The following is a 15,090-nucleotide window of genomic DNA, read 5'->3' on the forward strand; positions in this document are numbered from 1 at the left end:
TCAACTAAAATTCTTGCCTCGTTACCAGCTAGCTGGCCTTTGTGTTTTCAAGAGTTGCAATTGCTGTCACAAGCTGTATATGTTTTCCAAACTTTAATGGCTTCTTTCCCATTATTTTTGTATAGATTGATGTAACAAACACTACGTCAAAATTGGACTTTAGCGGCGATTTTTTATCACCGTTAAAGGCTGTAAAATCGCCGTTAAAGTCTTTAACGGCGGTATTATCGGCGGTTTTGTTACCGCCGTTTATGCACGTGTCGGAAAAAGTACAACTGTCGTAAAAAGGTAAATTACCGTTGTTAAAAGTCAACCAAAAACGGCAGTAACATAGGACCAAAAACGGCAGTAAAAAGGTTTTTTACCACCGTAAATAGGTTCAAATTTTTCAAAAAATAATTCTTTCTTCTTGCACTCCCCAAGTCTTGAACCCTCAACCTCTCATCCACCCACACTAACCACTCTACCATAGCCACTCTTGATGAAATATATTCCCTAAATAAATATTTAAACATTACTTTTACTTTATTGTAGATGGTTTCGTCGGAGCTCGCCGGAGTTTTACCGGCAAAGACCGCTATCATTAACGGCGGTAATGATTGGGCATTAGCGGCGGTTTTGTTACCGTCGTTAAAAGTGGGCATTAACGGCGATTTTTTTAACGGCGGTAACAAAACCGCCGTTAATGATACCTTTAACGACTGTTTTCGTTACCGCCGTTAATAGTACCTTTAACGACGGTTTTCGTTACCGCCGTTAAAAAAACACCGTTAATGCCCTGTTTTGGCGTAGTGAAATCAATATAAAAAATCAATTAATGACATATCAGCAATCCAGATTTTTTATATTTTGAAAATTAATAAACTTGCTTTTTCTACTTACCAAAAATAAATAAATAAATAAAAAGACAAAAAAATTGCTCAATGTGTTATTTTTTACCGTGCTAAAACTTATTTCTCAATAGAGCGATGAAAAATAATACCATGATGAATTTATATATTTCCCAATGCGTGATATAATTGTTAAATTTTATACTTATGCTTTTGGTTATGAAAATTTATTTAATTTAAACAATTGAAAATATTTTTAATTATAAAATTTAAATAAATTAAATTATTTATGATATTTTTGTTCATATTTTAATGAGAAGGGTAAAAATGTAATAAAATACACACTTACAGAGAATTGAATTTTTTTTGGAAACAATTTATAAAAAAATAGGATTTTTTTTTATATCAGCTTTAACCAAAAAAAAAAAAAAAAAGAAGTTAGAAAATAAGACGTAGTTGTTTACAATGAAACTTAATATTTTCAATGAATTTTTTTAATATTGGTTATAGTTTTCAGAAAATTTTATTTTTTTATTTTCCGTATTTTAATGTTTTCAATGAATTTTTTAAATATTTTAAGCAATTTTTTTTTTTAATTTTTAGACACACCTAACATAAATACACTTAAAATGTATAATATTTGTGAAATTTTTTTTAAAAAATATACTTAATTCCAAAAAAATACAAAAATTTAATACATTTTTCCTATTTTTGTGTATTTATTAATTTTTTAAAATAATTTTTCACAAATATTTTATTATTTAGATACATCTAAGTAAGGTGTATCTAAAAAAGTAAAAAAAAAATTACTTAAAATTTAAAAAATATTTACTAAAAACAAAAAACACAAAAAATAAAAAAATCAATTTTAAAAAAATTGAATTTAGAAAACTGAAACTAAACACAATAAATAGTACTAAATTGTTATCTTAAAAGTAAAATAGGATGCGATGCAGGTATGCTTTTTGAAAATAATATTTTTATTAGTTTTAAATTGAATTTAACATTTAAAATATCCTGGTTATATATATATATATATATATATAATTATAAATAGTTTCTAAGATTGACTTTTGAGTCAAATATGTTATTTTAGTACTTTGTTGGATTTTCTGTCATCATGAAGTGATGAGCTAGTAATTTCTGTAATTAGGGTATGAATTTAGGTGTGCTTAGTAAGAGCATAAAAATCTATGTTCATTTCATCTATCTTTCTCAAGGAACCTTGGTGAAAAACTTCTGTACAATTCTCAACCACAATAACATTCTTCAATTGATTCCTTACCTTAAACTATCCAAAAGACAAAGACAACATAGATTTCCTCCAGACTCACTATATATACCCTTTTCTGGTTCAATGCAGAATATGTAGCTACAACAACAACAACAACAACAACAACAAAAACTATTGCTTTGTGTTTTTTGATCTCTCTCTACACCAACATGTCTCCTCTTAATACCGATGACTTGCATCGAATCTTCCAAAAGCTTGACCAAAATGGTGATGGCTTCGTGAGCCTCAACGAGCTCAAATGCCTTCTAGAGAAAATCGAGATTCAGATTAGCTTAGACGAACTCGAGTCCTTAGTGGGCAAAATGAGCCTTGATCTTCTTGGCTTTTTGTTCTTTTATGACACCATCGTCAAGAAAAACACTAATAATGATCAAAATGAAGTGGGTGAAGTAGATAAGGATTTGGAGAGTGATCTCGCTAAGGCTTTCAAGGTGTATGATTTGAACGGTGATGGTTTCATCTCATGCGAGGAGATTCAGGACGTGTTGTCGCGATTAGGACTCTGGAAAGAGCATTGTGGCGGGGATCGCATGAACATGATTAAAGTGTACGACACAAATTCCGATGGGCTGCTTGATTTTGAGGAATTCAAGAACATGATGTTGCTTACCAATTCTTAAAAACATTTATTTGGTAAAAAAAAGTTTCACATTGCTATTAAGTTGTGAGGGGGATTGTATTGGTGAGATAGGAATTGCATTTGGTGTAATCATGTTAGAAAAAATTGTCTTGAATTGTTACTATTGCAACTGCAGTTATTGTTAATCTGAATTGTATTTATTTTTAGGATAAATTTTAAATACACTCTAAAGATTTGCTTAAAATACGAATTGTCTTTTATGATTTTGAAAATTACAAATACAAAATATTTTATTTAACGAAATTAGTAATAGAAAAATATAAAATTTCTAACTACTCTTTTATAGAACAATCAAATTATCAGAATGGTTAATTGAAATATATTTTTAATATCAGTAAAAAAATTTAATTGACTTAATGATTTATTAATAAAAGAAAACATTTGTTACGCAATTAGGAATTTGAAAGGGTAGAATGTAATTTTTAGAATCATAACGGACAATTTGCATTTAAATAAATTTTAAAGGTGTATTATAATTTACCCTTATTTTTTTTAGGAATAATGTTTTATAGCTCGAAACTTTTCTCTCCGAATCCCCCGAATGCCCAAAAAGACGTCGTTTTGGACATTTTTTTTTTTTTTCCTTCCATTTTCCAGTCTGAAACCCAGAGAGGAAGAAGGAGAGAAAGACAGAAGAAGAGGGGAAGAGAGAAAGAGAAGAGAGGTTCGCTGATCACCGATCGCCGATCGTCGCCTAGCCCGATCGTCGTCGCAGCCCAACTCCGATCGTCGCAGCAGCAGCTTGTCGCAGCCCTGCCTCCGACCGCCGTCACCTCCTGCCCCGCCTTTGCCTCCAGCCCGATTTTGTTGGCCCCCTCCTCTCTAGTTCTTCTTCTTCTTCTTCTTCCTCTGATTTTCTTCTTCTGAAAAAAAAAAAAAATTCAAAAACGACGTCATTTTTTGAATTCGGGGGATTCGGGGGGCTGGGTTTCGAGCTACCAATCACAGTTGTTTTTTTAGATAGTTCATTTTTTAGCAAAAAGACGGTGTTAGGAATATTCTAAATTTATTTATTTTTCATTAAATGTTCTTGTCAAAAAGCATTCTCTCTCTCGCTCTCTCTCTCTGACTTCTTGTTTTGATTTTTGTTATGTTTCTTCGTGTTCCTTTTATTGTCTCTATTATTAACAAGAAGCAAAGAAGGAAAAAAAAAAAAAAAAAAAAAAGTGACATCATTAAGAATTAATATTTTAATCTTTATCTACTAAAATGGATTTACTTTGAAGAACAAACACTTCAAATTTGCATTTAGATCCTGTGTTTTCAGAAAATTTTTGTATCCATGTCTTAAATGAATTCTCAAAAATAATAATATATGCAGAAAAAAACTTTTTCTTATTTTATGTTTTATTTTGCTTGTATGTTTATCACAAATTTATAAAATCAAATGATAAGCCAACCACGTCATCTAGTGCAAAAAAATATTTTTAGTTATACCATGTTAGGTAAGCATTACTCTAACATTACAAGAAATAACATATTTGTTGACTAAAAAATTAGTCGCTAAAAACCCATTTTTAGTCTGTAAAAATTATCTGCGACTAATTTTTTTGGTCGCTACTTTGGTCGCCAATTGAGCGTCGTCAAAAGTAATTCGCGACTAAAATTTTTGTTAGTTGGGAAAAGTTGGATTTGCCGACTAAATTTTTGGCCGCTAAATATATCATTACTGCGACTAATCCATTTTGTCGCTAAAATACTTTGGTCGCGAAAAGTGATTTTTCCCGACCAAATATCTTAGTCGCCAATTGTCACATTCCACGACCAAACAGATTAGTTGCCAAAAGTTGAGGAATCGCCGACTAACAATTTTAGTCGCTAAAAGGTAAGGAATTGCTGACCAATGATTTTAGTCGCAAAAGTATAAAATTTGCCGACCAGTTTTTTAGTCGCCAAATCTCTTTTTTTTTTTTTTTGTATTTATATTTATATTTGTATTTGTATTTGTAATCAATACTATTGTATTTGTAATTTTTCATTTATAATGAAAAGTAAGTCGAATCTTAAAGAGAAAAATTCTCCTTGCAAAAAAAAGTACATGGCCCAATTTAGACTGCATTAACAGTTAAAAGTAGTTGATTTTTTTATTTTTCATCAATTTAAAGGGACTCCTGACTTGTAATTTTCTGAGCTTGGCCAAGTTCATATTCACATGTGTGCCTATCATCAAAATCACTGTTAAAGTGACATTTTTGGTAACGTTTTTTAATTTTTAATTTTCAGTTTCTATTTTTTATTTTTGAATTAAAATAGCAAAAATTTGTTTGTATACAATTAGAATAAAGTTAGATACATTATTTTTTAACATATTTTTTACTGTAAGCAATACAGTGGAAGTAGAGCCCACACCATGTGATGATATGGACTCTATTTCAATTGTAAGTAGGCGGTAAAAAATATAATACAAAATGGTTTCTGTAGTAGTTATTTTCCAAAAAAAAATGAAAATGATTCTAGAATTTTCAAATATTTTAAAAGTGAAAAAAAAAAAAAAATGCGTTTTCACTTTTTCTTTCCTCCTTCACCACCTATCGCCAGCCGCCTGTGATCATTCGGAAATGGTAAGATCTGGTGACCACCTTCCGAGAGGCTTCGATGATTGGATGGTTAAATAACTATTTTTTCTCCATCTCACCACTAGGAGTTTGGTTGCGCGCTTTATTAGACTCATTTTATAGTTATTTGATAATTTAAACTGTTCACATTTTAAAATATATTGAGTATAATATATTTGTAAAAACTTACGTCAATCGGATATCGTTATCTCTTTCATCAAATCACATTTATATTTTAAAAAATAGATAAATGTAATTTGAAATATAAAACTCAATGTAAATGTAATTTGATGAAAGTGATAATGATATCCAATTGACGTGATTTTTTACAAGTATATTCTACTCGATACTTTTTAAAATGTGAACGATTCAGATTATTAAATTACGCCCTGAAATGGGCCTCATAAGGCGCGCAACAGTTGCTACTGCACACTATGTGCAGCAGCCCTAAACTCCTATTGAGTTTACCTCTGATAACTTATCAAATACACATATATTTTATTTATTTATTTTTTTTTTAATAAACGGAAACCTAAGAATATCAAACCACACCAATTGGTTTGCGTATGGACTCTCAAATGTACCTACTCCTTGATGTTTTTTCCTACAAGAAGAGAAGGTTCTAGAGAGGACTTGGACTTCTTCATTTTTTACATGAAAATGATGGTTAGATGGGTCATAAGTCTGGTCAAAGTCTATATCTAATTCTTTCCAACAAAAATTATAATAATAACACTTGAGATTTAAATAAATGCTTTATAGCGTTCCAAGATACTCAGAAATGGTTGCTATAGTAGTGGGAGATAAGGAAGCGATCAAATTAATCCAAAGAGTATCAAAAACTAATTATCTTTTTTTTTTTTTTTTTTTTTTCTAGTTTTGCAAAAATAATTTTCTCTATGACTTTGGAATTGGTTGTTTATGTTATTACTATTGTAAAGATCTAAAGAAAAAAAAGGGAATTAGGAGAGAGGTTCTTTAATAGAAAATTATGCGATGAACTTTATAAAGCTTTTTTAAACTTGGTAGAATTTATTTAAAACTTTGTCACACAATTTTAATGTTAGAAAATGTTCATAGAATTACTAAATGAATTAATAAACATGTAACATTCAGTAAATAATTAATTTTTAAAAATCGATTTATTTATATATATATTTTTTGGTGAATAAGTCATAAAATAAAAATAAAAAAATTACAAGATTACAAGGAGTATGTCCCAGGCCCTACAGAACTATACAAAGCAAAAGACGAATAGCTAAATCTAAAAGAAAAGGTTAAGACAAAAGGCTAGCATCTGGACACAGAGCAAACTAAAACTATCTAACCCATACTGATTTATATTTCTCATTTAACAAACAGTTTTAAACATAAAATACATATAAAGTGTTAAAATATAGAGTGTGCGCAAGCCTTAATATAAATAAAAAATTATCAAAAGCAATAAATTGCTAAAAGTAGTTATATACACAATTGGGAACAACGGTCCTCCGTGCTTGCCTCTCTAAAAGACAAAGTAAAAGTCTAGACAATGAGAGGGAAAGGACAACATTGATTTCCTTGGCACTCTCTCCATATATACCCTTTTCCACTTCAATGTAAAATATGCAGTTACACAAGCTACAACTACCAAAAATATTTGCTTCCTATTGGTTTTTTGGAGACAAATTTGCATCAACATGTCTCCTCTAAATACCAATGACTTGAACTGGATTTTCGAAAAGCTTGACCGAAATGGTGATGGCTTTGTGAGCCTTAACGAGTTCAAATGGTTTCTCCAGAAAGTCGGAGTTCAAACTAGCTTAGATGAATTCGAGTCATTATTGGACAAAACGAGCCTTGATCTTCTCGACTTTCTTTTCTTCTATGATACCATCGTTATGCAAAACATTAATGGTGATCAAAGCAAAGGGGTTGAAGAGAATAAGGACTTGGAGAGTGATCTTGCTAAGGCTTTCAAGGTGTATGATTTGAACGGTGATGGTTTCATTTCATGCGAGGAGCTCCAGATTGTGTTGTCACAATTAGGATTGTGGAACGAGCATTGTGGTCGGGATAGCAAGAGCATGGTTAAGGTATATGATACAAATTCTGATGGGGTGCTCGATTTTGAAGAATTCAAGAATATGATGTTGCTTACCACTTCTTAAAGACATTTATTTGGTAAAAGGTTTCACATTGTTGTCAAATTGTGAGGGTGATTGTGAGGGTAAGCTACATACATTTCAATTGAATTAGGTAGAGACTTGCTGTCCTTGATTGTTACTATTGTAATTTTAAATGCTAGGAATAGTATTATATTGTATTGTTTTTCTTAGAAATAGTGGTTTGTAGGGATGGGCAGCGGATATACCGATTCGCAAAAACCAACCGAACCGATCCGATCCGATCCGCCGCATTTTGGACGGATGCGTGATGACGAACGGACGGTTGCGGATTGATTTTCTCCAATCCGCCAATCTGGCGGACGGATGACGGATTTGAGATTCTTTTGGCCGCAACTGAACCGCTAAATCGCAAGCACCCCTAGTAATTTATAAGACTTTGTGTTTTCAGTTTGTTTAAATATTCTGTTTGTGTTTCAAATTAAAAAAGAGTTTACATATTTTGTTGAAAAAACGTTTTTAACTTGAATATCTTTTTTGAATTGAAAAAAATAAACGTATTATTTATCTATATTTTTTGGTTTTTAGATCTATCTCTAAAAATAATAAATAGAAAATATGATATATATTGGTTGGTTTTTGTTTTCAAAACCAGATATAGATGTAACAATACAGAGACATACAATCTCTACTACTGCTCTGTTCATGGTTTTGGTGATTTGAATTATTTTTATATTTTAAGAACCACAGATTGTAATAGTTTATGTGGATGAGGCATGCTGTGATTGTAGTATGTAGATGAGGTATGCTGTGATTGTGATATTCTAAAGTTTCAAACTTTCTTACTTTGGATGAGGCATGCAGTGATTGCAATATTTTTTTAAGTCATTGACTATAATACTTTCTTCTTCTTTTTTTGAGGAAGTGCACAAGTTGAATTATGTTGAAAATTTATAAAATTTTAAACCGTCAAACCGATTCGCATCCATCCGCCAAACCGCCAATCCGCTCAATCCACATCCGCCGGATTGGCGGACTAATGCGGATTGATTTTCTCCAATCCGCCAATCTGGTGGACGAATGGCGAATTGGAGGTTCCGTGGCCGCAACTGACCCGCGCCCACTCCTAATGGTTTGGTTTGAATGAAAAATATAGTGTTTGGAATATTCTAATGTCAATATATATGTTTGGTTGTTTTTCACACAATTTAAACTTGCCCATTTAATATTTATGAATGATATGCATATAATCCATTCTTTTTCTTTGTTTCTTATTTATGCTCATTTGATAGTCGCATGATTAATAGTGCCTAAGTCTCGTTAATCATTTTGTAATTTTAAATAAATATTTATTGACATAGATGTTTTTCAGATAAATGTGATCCAAATATGTTTCTACTAACATCTTAATTTAAATTTTTGTGAGGATAAAAATTGAACAATTCGGATGATTGAGCCAAAGTGCGCCCAAATTATCCTAAATTGGATCTCCACTAGAATGAAGCTCAACCTACTATTTTCTCATATATACATTTTTTTAACTCCATGAATAAAATTAAGGTTTTGTTTAGGAATATGTTATTTTAGTAATTTTTTAACTTTTTATAAAAAGATGTGTAAAAAAATAAAGAAAGTGATGTGACAACTAATAGTGACTTTTTGACTAAAATATATAGTTAACAAACGAGGTTTAACTGTGAGATTAAACTAAACTTTGAACATATCTTGGAGCAAGTTTTATATTGGAAAGAAACTGCTAATTTCAAACTTAACTTTTAAACACATTTTTTTGGATCAACAACGTTTTGAAATAAAAAGAATTTAAATAACTGAAGTAAATAAAGTAAGAAAAATGAATCTAATATGTATAATTTTCTTCTTAGAGCACCTTTAAGGGAGTAGGCAAATTGGACATTTGAGGCATTTTGCCTATTGAAATTACAGTTTATAGCCTCCAATAAGCTTGCAAAGCTATAGACATTTTATTTATTTATTATTGTTTTCACTCTTACATGTGGCTAATGTTGGAAGCTAGGCAAATCTTTCGCTCCGCTAAATTCATTCTCCAACCGGCCTTCGATCAGTTTTTCAAAAATCAAATATGATTTCATCTCTCTCTCCCTATTTAATAATATGATCATATAGAAATATTATTTTTTTAAAAAAATTAATAATATATTTTTAAAAATTAAATATTTTCAAATTCTACATCTGAAATCACGTTAACACGGCATATGTAGTATGTCGTAAAAAAGATTGTATTTTTTATTTATGTTTTGTACTAGTATTATTCTTTTGAAAAATAGATAAGTTAGTTTGATTAGTTAACAAAAATAAAGAGTGGGGTAAATTACAAATACATCTCTTGTGATTTGCTTAAAATACGAATTGTCCCACGTAGTTTGAAAAATTATAAATATCTTCCTGTCAGAATTTTTTATTTAACAGAATTAATTAAAAAAATGAAATTTCTAACTGTTCACCTATACAATAATAAAATTATCTGAATTATTAATTGAAATAAAATTTTAATATTGTTAAAAACTGTTAATTAATTTGATGATTTATTAATAAAATGACCTATTTATCATGAAATTAGAAACTTTAAGGGGCATAATGTAATTTCTAAAACTACATGAGATAATTTGTAATTTAAATAATTCTTAGGAGGTGTGTGTAATTTACCCTAAAGAGTGTTATTGGTGTACAAACTAACTAAATTAATTAGACAAATCAGAGAGAATACTTTTCTATGTACTTTTTTTTTCAAAATTCTTTTTCGTGTTTCATGAGAGTCGGTTGTTGAAACAAAATACTGAAAGAAGAAGACTGGGTCTTCAACATTAGAATAGAGAGATGAGTTTTGATTTAGGAAGATTCTTAAATTGAATTTTTAATTTTGTTACCTTATTCTATAAAAATTCACTGTTAGGCTATTATTAAAATAGGGATCGATTCCTTCAAATGAACGGGTTGGGCCTATAGGTTGGTTTCGTTTTAATAATTTGAACCGTTTATTTTGTCAGATATTTTATATATTTTATTTACACACAAAATTAGGCCAGTCTGATAATCTATACCATGTATTAAAGAAAATGGATTTTTAACTTTAAGAGCTCTAGAAACTTCAAAACCCAATCCAATTATGTTAAGTTTTGGTTATTTTTTAAACAAAAAAATATTATTGACTACTAAAAATTAAAATTTAAAGTTTAAAATTACAGTGAACAAAGAATTTATTGAATTTACTTCTCATTTAGGGATTTAAATTTCAAAATACACATGATTTAAGGAATTGTTTTCCTACTAAAAATTGAAATTTAAAGTTTAAAAATTTAAAATTATAGCCAACTAAGAATTTAGAGAAAAATGTTGAAAAATCCAATCTAAGGAGGGTATAAGGCATTAGGTAAAATAGATATTTTTTTTGTTAGTGAATGGTCCACCCTTTATGAAATAGCTTGGTAAGAAATCCTTTTGTTGTTTTAAAAGACATTTTATTTTCAATTTTACCCTATAATTTATATGTTGAATTTTTTGACTATCTGTTTAAATTCTTATCTATTTGTACAATTTTCCCCCCGATCTACTCAATTTTTTTTCTTTATTGGTTGAAATATCAATTTAAATTTAAGTGTTTGCTCAATTTTTTCCCTTATTTGTTTAAATCTATTTGTCCAAATTTTATTATTTGTTTATTTTTTTCCCCTTATCTGTTTAAATATATCTGTACAAATTCGAAAATCCTCTATTTGAAGAGGACTTTTTTATTAGTTAAAATTTTATTCAATCTGTTCAATAACCTATCTATTTAATTTTTTTCGATTATACTTTCATATAATCAATGAGAAAAAAAATATAAAATCTATTGTCTTTGAACTAGAATTAAATCAAAAATTTTGATTAAAACACAGATCCGAGCTTTTAGTACTCAAATATGCTAAGAAATCAACTAGAAGCTCAGATCTATATTTTAATCAAAAGTTTATAAGGGTAAAGAATTCAAAGTAAAAGAATATAAATATTCAGACATATATATGTATATGAACTTCACAAAGAAAAAACAGAGGCTAAAGAATTCAAAGTAAAAGAAATTGATAAAGAAAAAAAGAGAGCAATATATAGATTCAAACACACACACACACATATGTATATGAATATGAATATGTAGTGTTTTACTAGTATCTTCCAAATCAGTGACCATTTTTTTTCATAGATAGAAAAACTCATAGATAGCAAACATAAACAAACAACAAAAACATTCAAGACACTCAAGAAGAGGACCCTCTAGCCACGCCAGAGAGGTAGCATTCGACAAGTCAATGACCTTAAACAACTAAAAAGCATATTTCTCTCTCTCTCTCTCTCCCTCTTTCTCTTTCTTGTGATTATTTTATAGAGAGAGAAACAAATGAATCTGAAGAGAACAACAGTCCAAGCCTGAACCAAAATAAGACGAAGAACCTGAAGAGCTAAACAAGCCGAAGACTAAGCGAAATGGATTTGGATCTGAAAAGCGATTTGGATCTGGATCTAGATCTGAGTAGCGTAGGGATGACAATTTGAACAAGGCCTAACGGGGACCCAGCCCTCTCGATCCTAATTAAAACGAATTTTCTACGGGCTGGGAATGGAATTCGAAAATGCATCCCTGACAATTTTTGGATCGGGGATGGTAATATGTTCCCCAGTCCCGGCCTGTCCCCGTCCCCGTTTCCCCCGAACTGAAATTATTATTATACCCATCTATCCATTCATATATATACCTTCCCCTCTCTCTCTCGCTCTCTCTCAGACCTCGATCACTTTCTCTCTCAGACCTTTGTCACACACAAGCGCGCGCGCACGCGCGCACACACACACACACACATACACACATACTCTCTCTCTCTCTCTCTCTCTCTCTCTCTCTCTCACACACACACACACACACACACACACATTTGAAACCCTAATCTCAAACCCACTTCGATCCAGATCCAGTGCATCTCCACTTTCGCCAAGGTCGCCAAGGTCACCATCCTCAAGGATCGCCGCTCCGTCGTAGTACCACCACAACACTTCCTCTGTCATTCTCCATCGCAGCACCGCCGTAGCACCTCCACTCTCGCTTCTCTCATCCTTCTTTCCTTCCTTTCATTTTCTCTCTCCCCTCTCTCTCTCTCTCTCTCTCTCTCTCAATTCTAATAGTGAAACCCTAGCCAATGCCTTGAGACACGGCGGTGTCAGCCATGTTTCAACATAAATCTGACCTCTGTAGGCAGAGATCTGAGTCGATCCACATGGATCCGTGAGCGATCCACACAAATCTGTGTATATGTATGCATGTATGTGTGTGTGAGAGTGTGTCTCTATCTGTCTCAATTTTTTTTCGGTAGCTAATCTGTTGTGTATATGTATGTTTATGTATAATTGTAGTTATTTTGGTTGTTAATGTTAATTTTGATGACGTTGTTGTTGATGATGTTGATGTTGATGAAAATGAAACAGATTAGGTCGGGGATTTTGACGATGTTGTGGTTGTTGATCTATTGTTTGTGTTGTTTTTGTACGGGGATTTTTCAGGGTCGGGGATCCCTCATTAGGGAGTTGGGGCCGGGAGGGGGGGCGATGGGTTCCCCGCCAGGAATTAGGAGTGGAGTCGGGAAATTTTATACCTTCGGGGATCGGGAACGGGGAGTATAATCCTCGGCCCCGCTCTGGCCCGTTGTCATTCCTAGAGCAGCAGTGGCAGCGGAAGAGGGTGACGAAACTCTAATGGTGGCATGGAAGAGACGCAGATGAGAGACAAGATGAGGAGAGAGAGAGCGGGACAGGGACATAAACGATTTGGGGATGGAGGTAGTCGGCAACGAAGAGAAATAGTTTGGCAATGAAGATAGTTGGCAACGAAGATGAAAATGAGAGAGAAGAGAATGAGAGATGTAAAGAGAAGAAAGAGAGACAAATGTGGAGATTTTCATTCTTTAGGGAAAATTACACTCAATACAGATGAGTGTCCGTGTGGAGATCCAGGGAAAGGAGGATTCGGTGGAGTTTTCTGCGATAAAGAGAGAGTCTGGCTGTATGGTTTCTTTGGGAAGCTCGAGAACTGTTATAGCCTTGAAGCTGAAATGTGGGGCATTTACTGTGGTCTTACATTTGTTTTAGGGAAAGGCCTTCGTGAAGTTATCATTGAGACTAATTCGACTATGGCTGAGGAGCTGCTCACTAAAGGCCCTCCTCTAAATTGTCCATACCAAAGCATTGTGGAGGACTCTCGCCACTTGATCCAATGGTGCAATTGCACAATCCAACACATCATGTGGGAAAGAAATCAATATGTAGACAAGCTTGCTAATATGGGAGCTGCTCAATCAAAGGTGCTGGTGGTGGTGGAAGAGCCACTTGTTAAAGTGTGAAGCCAAATTCTTGTTGATATGGTAGGAGTGGAATATAGGAGCGTCTGAGCCCTGTGTTCATAACTTTGTTTTATTATTATTATTATTATTATTATTATTATTATTATTATTATTATGTTTTAGTTTACTTGGTTTAGTTTGTTGTCTTTGTTGTTTTCTTATTTCCTTTTTCGATGTACCAGAGAGAGAGAGAGAGAGAGTGAAGCGAGTTTGGGAATAGCAAAGTGATACAATATATATATATATATATATATATATATATACATACGTGGGCATTTTAGTCATTTCGTCTCAGCATGTCTTTATGGACAAAATATTTTATAGTGTCGACTTTTGGCCAAACAAAATCCAAATTTTGATTTATGGACCGAGTGTCCAAGAAGTTATTTATTCACCTATCCTTTGAGGATTTAAATTTCAAAATATATATGATTTAAGTAATTGTTTTCCATAATAAAAATATATTATATATTTTACTTAGTTAATCAGCAGAAATTTACTTTCAAAAAAATAAAGAAAAAAAAAAAACAAGAAACAACTTTCACTACTTTCAAAATAATAATAAAAAAAAAGCTTGCACGAGAAATATCTTCATCTCTACTAGCATAAATATTCTTTACACCTCTCTTAGTCTTTGAAAATGGTAATTGTTAAGATTTCATTGGTGTTTAAATTATTATTTTTCACTTATTTTTTCTTTTCATTCAAACTTAATCTCTACGGTAACTAGAAATAGTTGTTGGCTTCTGTGCTAAGATTAGGAGTGAAATTTTTTACATGTTTGTTATTTCTAAGACAAGTAATGGATCAATGTGCCGTGTCTAAATTGTCAATATTATTATATAAAAAATAGGGTTTGTGATCGATTATAGCTCTATCATATCGATTATAAATAAAATAAAAAAGAATTGTATCTTTCATTGATTTTATATGTGTAGTCCTTAAAAGTAATACTTATATTTTTCATAATTTTCAGTTTCAATTCTATTCAATAAATATTTAATTTATCAATTCGTGTGTTTCTTTGGTGTAGAGTATACTTTGATCTATATCTATATGTATACTATTACTGAGTAAAAGAAACTTTTGATCTAACAAAATCTAGGAATTTCAAAGCATCACTACAAAATTTTAAAAGTTAAGAAATACGGTTGACATACAACTTTGGCAAATTTAATTATATCTACAATTTTAACATTTAAAAAAATATTTATGTATAGAAAGTCAAATAAATAAATTCAATCATATCTAAGTCACATCTAATT

The 15,090-nt window shown here is 31.4% G+C and overlaps 2 pseudogenes; both read left to right on the top strand.

The window, feature by feature from the left end:
• The first annotated feature begins 2,273 nt into the window (after positions 1-2,273).
• Positions 2,274-2,744, top strand: LOC114303590 (putative calcium-binding protein CML44 pseudogene; annotated as a pseudogene).
• Positions 2,745-6,998: 4,254 nt separating this feature from the next.
• Positions 6,999-7,584, top strand: LOC114303591 (putative calcium-binding protein CML44 pseudogene; annotated as a pseudogene).
• The last annotated feature ends 7,506 nt before the right edge of the window (positions 7,585-15,090 follow it).

The sequence above is a fragment of the Camellia sinensis genome, chromosome 3, assembly GCF_055761805.1.
Source record: "Camellia sinensis isolate YWXY chromosome 3, ASM5576180v1, whole genome shotgun sequence".
NCBI lineage: Eukaryota > Viridiplantae > Streptophyta > Magnoliopsida > Ericales > Theaceae > Camellia > Camellia sinensis.